General features: G+C 41.5%; 1 long non-coding RNA gene across 2 annotated transcripts in view; it reads right to left on the minus strand.

Moving 5' to 3' along the window:
• The window catches only part of LOC114642944 (uncharacterized), a 108,741-nt gene extending 102,219 nt beyond the window's left edge, over nucleotides 1-6,522 (minus strand). For both annotated transcript variants that reach the window (XR_007934681.1, XR_003714620.2), the window contains exon 1: nucleotides 6,247-6,522. This is a non-coding gene — a long non-coding RNA (uncharacterized LOC114642944). The remainder of the gene's footprint in view (nucleotides 1-6,246) is intronic.
• Nucleotides 6,523-7,473: the final 951 nt, after the last annotated feature.

Below are 7,473 nucleotides of genomic sequence, written 5' to 3' on the forward strand. Positions count from 1 at the left end.
AGTTGAAATTCAAAATTTAAATATCACTCCATTAAATTAAGTTATTTCCGATCACTATTTAATTACATTTGATTTAGTCCTGCCCTTGTCAACGTACTCCTGTAACTGAGCAGGAAGTCTTAACTTTAATTTCTAAAATGAAACCCAGTACTTGTTCCCTTGAACCCGTGCCAACAAAACTAGTAAAAAGTGCAATGAATGTCCTTTTGGTGCCAATTCTAAACATTATCAATAGTTCATTATTGCATGGCACAGTACCTGATACACTAAAAGTGTCAGTCATTAAACCATTACTTAAAAAGTCAGACCTTGACCCACACATACTAAATAATTATAGGCCTATTTCAAATTCACCCTTTCTCTCTAAAATACTAGAAAAAGTAGTCGCCAATCAGCTTCAGTCACACCTTACACATTACAATTTATTTGAGAAATTCCAGTCTGGTTTCCACACTGGTCATAGTACAGAAACAGCACTAACACGGGTTGTAAATGACATTCTGATATCCTCTGATAAAGGAAACTCCACTGTAGTAATTATGTTGTTAGACATAAGCACAGTGTTTGACACAATTGACCATTCGATTTACTACACAGGCTAGAAAATGGTTTAGTTCTTACTTATCAAATCGATTCCAATACGTACAGAAATGTGCTGACAGGATTCCATCATTATACACAGAAGTTCAATATGGTGTCCCGCAGGGCTCAGTACTGGGACCTTTACTGTTTTCACTGTACATGCTTCCACTGGGATCTCTCATTAGGAAACATCATGTTAATTTTCACTTGTATGCAGATGACACCCAGTTATACCTTTCTTTTAGATCAAGTGAAGTTTCTCTGATGTCTTTAATTAGTTGTGTTAGCGAATTAAAGTAGTGGATGAATGAGAACTACTTGTCTTTAAATACAGATAAAACAGAGATGTTAATTGTTGAAGGGAATGACGCTGATCACAACAATATTCTGTCATCATTTAACTCAGTTGGAATCCCCATTAATTTTACTGAATCAGCCCACTATCTAGGAGTTATCTTTGACTCTAGCATGTCATTTAAAGCGCATATTACAAAGTTGTCCAAATTATGTTTCTTCCATCTTAAAAATGTTGGGAAATCCAGGTGCTTTCTAAATAAACAGGATTCTGATAAATTAATTCATGCATTTATCTCTAGTAGGATTGACTACTGCAATGCGGTGCTCACTGGATGTTCAAATTATTCTTTATACAGCCTCCAGTTAATCCAAAATGCTGCTGCAAGAATCATTACAAGAACAAGAAAATACGAACACATAACTCAAGTTCTTAAATCCTTGCACTGGCTCCCGGTTAAGTTTAGGGCAGATTTCAAAATCCTTCTTTTAACATATAAAGCATTAAATGGCAGCGGTCTGGCTTACTTGTTTGAACTTATCATGACTTACAAACCAGAGCGCACATTAAGATCTCAGGATGCCGGTCTGCTTATGATTCCACGAATTAATAAAATAACAGTGGGAACTTGAGCTTTTAATTACAGGGCACCTTAACTGTGGAATGGTCTGCCTGCTACTATAAGAGATGCCCCTTCGGTCTCAGCTTTCAAAATACGGCTGAAGACTCACTACTTCAGTTTAGCACACCCTGACTAGAGCTGCTGATTAACTGTACAGACTGCATCTCTGTTGTCAGTCATTAGCACTAAAACATAAGTAACAAGATAGTTATAATTTGTTACTAACCCTCACCTATTCTGTTTCTCTTCTCGGTACTCAAATGTGGCACTTGGTGCCACGGCCCGCCTGCCAAGATGTTTAAGGTAAAGTCATCCCTGATGGAGGATTGCAGGAATCGTGAGAAAGAGGGGTCCTTTCATCGGATTGGCTGGCCCAACACTGTTTCAGCCATGGAATGGCCAAATGGGGGAGGCAGCTTGATGGCTGAGGTCTCCAGGACTCTAAACAAATCCAAATCATATTATGTGATATCATCTACTGTTAAATTGTGCTCCATACTTGTAAATTTTTATATTTATACTGTATTGAGGATTTGTTCTGTTCTGCGTATTGTATTGTATTGACCCCCTTTTTCTTTTTGACACCCACTGCATGCCCAACCTACCTGGAAAGGGGTCTCTCTTTGAACTGCCTTTCCCAAGGTTTCTTCCATTTTTTCCCTACAAGGTTTTTTTGGGAGTTTTTCCTTGTCTTCTTAGAGAGTCAAGGCTGGGGGGCTGTCAAGAGGCAGGGCCTGTTAAAGCCCACTGCAGCATTTCATGTGTGATTTTGGGCTATACAAAAATAAATTGTATTCTATTGTATCTCCACTGATGACAGACAGCCATTTTTCACAGAGCCTCTGTAAGAATCTGTTTCCAAATGATGTGCTACTTTAAGAGTTTCTGTCTAAGTTTTCACCAGTCTTGTCTCTCAGTCTTTTTAAGCTCTTTATTTCTGTCTGTTATTTGATGCCACTCTGAAGGTAAATGTTTTTTTCTTGTGTGAACATGACCTTGATCCTTGAAATGCCATCTTTAACATGGAGCACAGTGCAGATACTTCTTCAGGTCAAGTCAGGTCAGATCATCAGGTTGGAGAGCATGCACTGGTACAGCACGTTGCCGCACCCACCACATGACGAAACAACTTAGGATCCTGGTTGGAACCCCCCAGGCAGACACACGGTCCAGTACCACCCTCTGCAAATGACCATCTATCTACCTCAGCCAGGTGTTACATTAGCGTCCCCTTGGCCGGGTCAAGCCGCTCAGATCCTACCAGCTTCTCCAGGCTGGTATTAAGGCTGTGCTTCTTTACTTTGCAAGCAATCTTTGATTCCTTGCTAACTGACTGGAGAATGGGACTTGCTGTCCCTATCTGAAAGGAAAGAGTCATTGCATGGATAAAACTGCTCTCAATGCCGCGTAAGGTCCTAGCTAGGGTCATCCTCAATAGGATCTGTGATAACTAACTCACCTACCAGCAATGAGAGCAGTCTGGTTTTATGATTAAGAAGTCTACAATGACTCCAAATTGTGCTCAAAGGTGTCTCTGTGAAACCAACTTTGAATTAGGTCCACTAAGTCCTGAACCTGTCCCCAAATAGGGCAGTTTGGGTCAATGTACTGTACCACAGACGGAACTGCCGTCCTGTGGCCATGGGGATCATAGCAATACAGGGGAAGATCTGTTGCCTCAGGAAGTTATAATCATCAAACTTTCCAAAAGGGAGATTTCACAGACTTTGTACAGCTTGTCCCAGTGCATCAGTGTTGCAGTGTGTTTGAAGCAGAATAAGGAAAAAATATGGGTCATTCAGAGGATCCATTTTCAAATCCCAGGGATGAGCAAGGACAGGCGCACCAGCTGTAGCCTCATTTTTCTTCTCTGGTAGTGGGATATTATGTGTATCTTGGGGATCTATTGGTGCAAGACCCCACTTCTGGTACCATGTGATGCACAAGCCATTGTTTTGCACCTGAAAGAAGAGGCTGAGTCTAAGGGTTTTAGGAAAACCAGCTTTATTATTCTATTCAAAACAGGAAGAGCAAGTGTATTTATTGAAATGGGAGCCACCACTCCATTACACACAGACACAGCAAACAAGCAGTGACATCCTTAGTCGTCTTGCCTTGGCTCCCTTCTTCAGTTCAGGCACAGATAGTCCTCCTCATCAGGTCGGAGGTGTTATGCAAACTCACAGGTGCCTTGGTGATGTGGTGAACCTGGACGAACAGGTTCGGCTCGCACGGCTTCCACATTCTCTCTCTTGTTTGTTATCTTAGGTGTGTCATTAACAGTTGTGTGCATATCAGTTATGTAAAGTATAATTGGAGAGTCATCAAAACAGGATTAAAATTACTTTTATGTACGCATACTTGGCCAATAAATGTGATTCTGATTCTGATGTTTGTGTTCTCAAGATTTCATTGAATTCTTTCTGTTTTAATTCCTTAGATTTCTGCTTTGACACAACAACACTGAGGACTTTCAGTCAACAAATTATTCAGTAGAAGTGTGAATATCTGTAAAAAGCCTGGGGACAAATAAAGTTCTATCTATCTATCTATCTATCTATCTATCTATCTATCTATCTATCTATCTATCTATCTATCTATCTATCTATCTATCTATCTATCTTGACCGGTCCCTAATGCCAACAAGGAGAGCTCTTTCTCAAAGCAGGCCTTGCTGTCTAATAGACTGAGGTCATTAATGTAACAGGACAGACTCGACAGTCAAACACTGCTGCCCTTCAACAAGTGGACTTCACAGGATTCATAAATGAGTTTACAGTAAAGAACACCAGAATAGTAAAACACTGATGAAAGTCAGCTTGTGTGTTTGGCTGCTGTGCTATTTGTGTTCTTCATTCACCTGAGGATGCTGTGGGCTTACTGGGCAGACACCAGTAGGTCTCTGTGCACACTAGCAGAAGTGACTTTGTTGCTCACATTGTGCTCTTTGTCACTGATTCTAATGGCTTATTCCTTCAGTCACCATTGCTGATATCATATGGTTGGCATTAAAGCCAGATTAGAGTTTTGGGTGCCCATTTCTATTTGTGTAGTAATAAGTTTGAAGTGTGTCACTGTAGTCTGTGAAGTTTTTTTCCAAACACATTATGTTATTAGGTCATAGAGCTGAAATCACACAAATCAGCTGACAGGGTGACACTAACAGGGTGACAGACAGAATCACGTGAAGGACACGCATGCAGGCTGATGTGCCCTGATCAATATGTACGGCCAGGGCCACAGTCTACAGATGCCATGAATGAGAAGAGCAGGTGTAAAAAGAGCACAGTTCAGGTGGCAGTTACCCAAACCTGACAAGATGTTCTACTAATTATGCAAAATATGTGAATATTTATATTAGGAAAGAATCACCGAGAAGCCTGAAGCCTTCCACGTGCCCTGCCACTCTGCTGGATTGAAGATGTTCATTTGTCAGGACTCCACACTGAAGAACCGGATGATGATTGTACTGTTCCTAAGGCTTCTCTTCGGCCTGGATATGTTTGTATAAATGATTATAATTTGTATTTTGGCAGTAGAAGCTACATGTTAAAGCACATAAATACATCTATCTCTTTTTGTCCCATAGACCTCTAGTCTGATTATTTCCGCCATGGTGACTACAGAGATGTGTGTGGCTCGAGTCTGCTCTCATTCAAAAGAACACAATCCAGGGAGAGTGCACCCCCTGCTGGATACAATGTGTATGTTAAATGAAATGTTGTGCGCTTCAAGTGTCACGCAGTGAAATGCATCTCATGCTTGCTATGGGTCACTACGTGAAGGTAAGGTGCAGACAGGTGGGCCGTTTATAATGACAAGAAGGTCATGGGGGGCCTGAGGCTGACGTCAGTAGCCAGTCGAATGGCGTCTTCACTTCAAATCTGATTCATTGTACAACTAATACCCGTCATTATCACAGTGCCACCTATTGACAGCTCCAGGTATCAACATGTACAGCACACTAAAATCTTTAACACTTCAACACACACAACATTAGGATTTCATTAGAGATACCAAAAAGAGTCAGCTTGAGCAAATGTGAACAGCCATTAAAGAAACAGCAAGTGTGAGAATGAACCAGTAAACCTGGAAGAGAAAGGAACATCTTAAAAACTGTGACAGCAAACACGGCTGCCATGTCCTCATCTGCAGACTGCGGAGAAAACCAAAGTCTTTGTTCACTTTGTAACCATTGATGGAAAAGAAGAAAAACACAACACCTCACAAATGTGTCATGTGAACTGCCAGTGTGTGGCGCTAAAGCACTACAGGTCACCAATGTCAGTCTGTCTGTCTATCCAGTGGGTACACGTGTCCTTCTGATTGGTGACATTGTCGGTATATTCAGTGACACTTCACACACATCTAACATGAGCCCCTCTGGGCCGCAGTCTGAGCCACAATGAAGTGTCAAACCAACAGTTCTTACTGTCCTGGTCATCTGGTGTGACATGACAAGTGACTGTCACTAGCCGTGTAACTGTGTGGTCTGCTCAAGTGACCCCTGACATGTAGCCAGCGCCTCTCTGTGAATAAGAAGAAGCAGAGCAGTGCAGCAGCGCCTCCCTGAGGGTGAGAAGCACACAAGCTGAGGGCGAGTCTTTGATCTGATTGTGGTGACCTCGTGCTGGCCCAGAGCTCTAACATGGCGTCTCCTTTTTGTTTTCTTTATCTTTCACTCCTGTGTGTTTTCATTATCAGCTCACTAACCTCAGTCCAGTTCAGATGTCACTTTTTCACTTACCTGCTGCCACTTTTGTCCTCACTTTTCTTCTGTCAGCCGTCGTAAAGTCAGATCTTCACAGCTCAAACCCTGAGATCACACTGCTGTGCCGTCTTAGTTTTATCTCCCTCTTTAACATGGCAGCCATCCAGAGGAACACGCCTGAGTCTTAAAGAGACAGAAGATGACAGAAATAATAAAAAACAAAGAAACAGCTCATATAAACGGAATGTACAACTTCTGATAATCAACTCCAAACCTTTGATCGACTCAGAAGCACAAATCCCCTAACATATACGACCCGCCATGAGACAGCAGGACATGTCATACAATACAATACAAAACAATTTATTTATGTATAGCCTAAAATCACACAAGAAGTGCCGCAATGGGCTTTAACAGGCCCTGCTTCTTGACAGCCCCCCCAGACTTGACTCTCTAAGAAGATGAGGAAAAACTCCCAAAAAAACCTAGTAGGGAAAAAAAATGGAAGAAACCTTGAGAAAGGCGGGTAGGCTGAGTGTGCAGTGGGTATCAAAAATAACGGGGTAAATAAAATACAATACACAGAACAGAACACAAGTCATCCTCAATACAATATCTCTCAATTATTAAAAAAAAATCCTGTGGGAGGGTATGACTAGTAAACGAAAAGTGATCTTCACGTTAAGATCACGGAAGACAAATTAAAGACGAGACGAAAGATCGCGGGGATATAGAGATTCTTACAAGACATGCCGTACTTACAAGCAATATCAGAGCATGGCCAGCAAAAAAAATCAGTAGTGTAAAGGCAGATACAGGGGTCTCAGTGCATATAAAGCGTATAAAGGACAATACGTTATAAATGAAACGTTGACGATTAAAAGATTGCATTAGCACAAACAAAAGGAAATTAATCATCAGGACCAGGTGTAATTGAAAAAATAGAAGGACAAAGCAAGGTCAGAAATAAAAGGCAAAGAGCAGAAAACAAAGTCTTTTCGCATCATTCAATGCACAAACCATAGCTTTACACAATAATGGAACATACGCTATGAGAATCTGTGGTCCCGCAACAGTTAAAGCAACGGCAAGTTTAATTTCAAAGACAACACAATTCGGTCAGGTGTAAATTTATGATCACGGAGAAGCGAGCACAATGCAAGCAGCAGAGACACGAAGTGGCAAAAAGGGGAGCGGCTGTACAGGCTGTACGAGAGCAGCGTTATATGTCCTGCAAGAAAGAGATTTAACCACGCCCGGGGC

The sequence above is a fragment of the Erpetoichthys calabaricus genome, chromosome 4 (genome assembly GCF_900747795.2).
Source record: "Erpetoichthys calabaricus chromosome 4, fErpCal1.3, whole genome shotgun sequence".
Taxonomy (NCBI): Eukaryota; Metazoa; Chordata; class Cladistia; order Polypteriformes; family Polypteridae; genus Erpetoichthys; species Erpetoichthys calabaricus.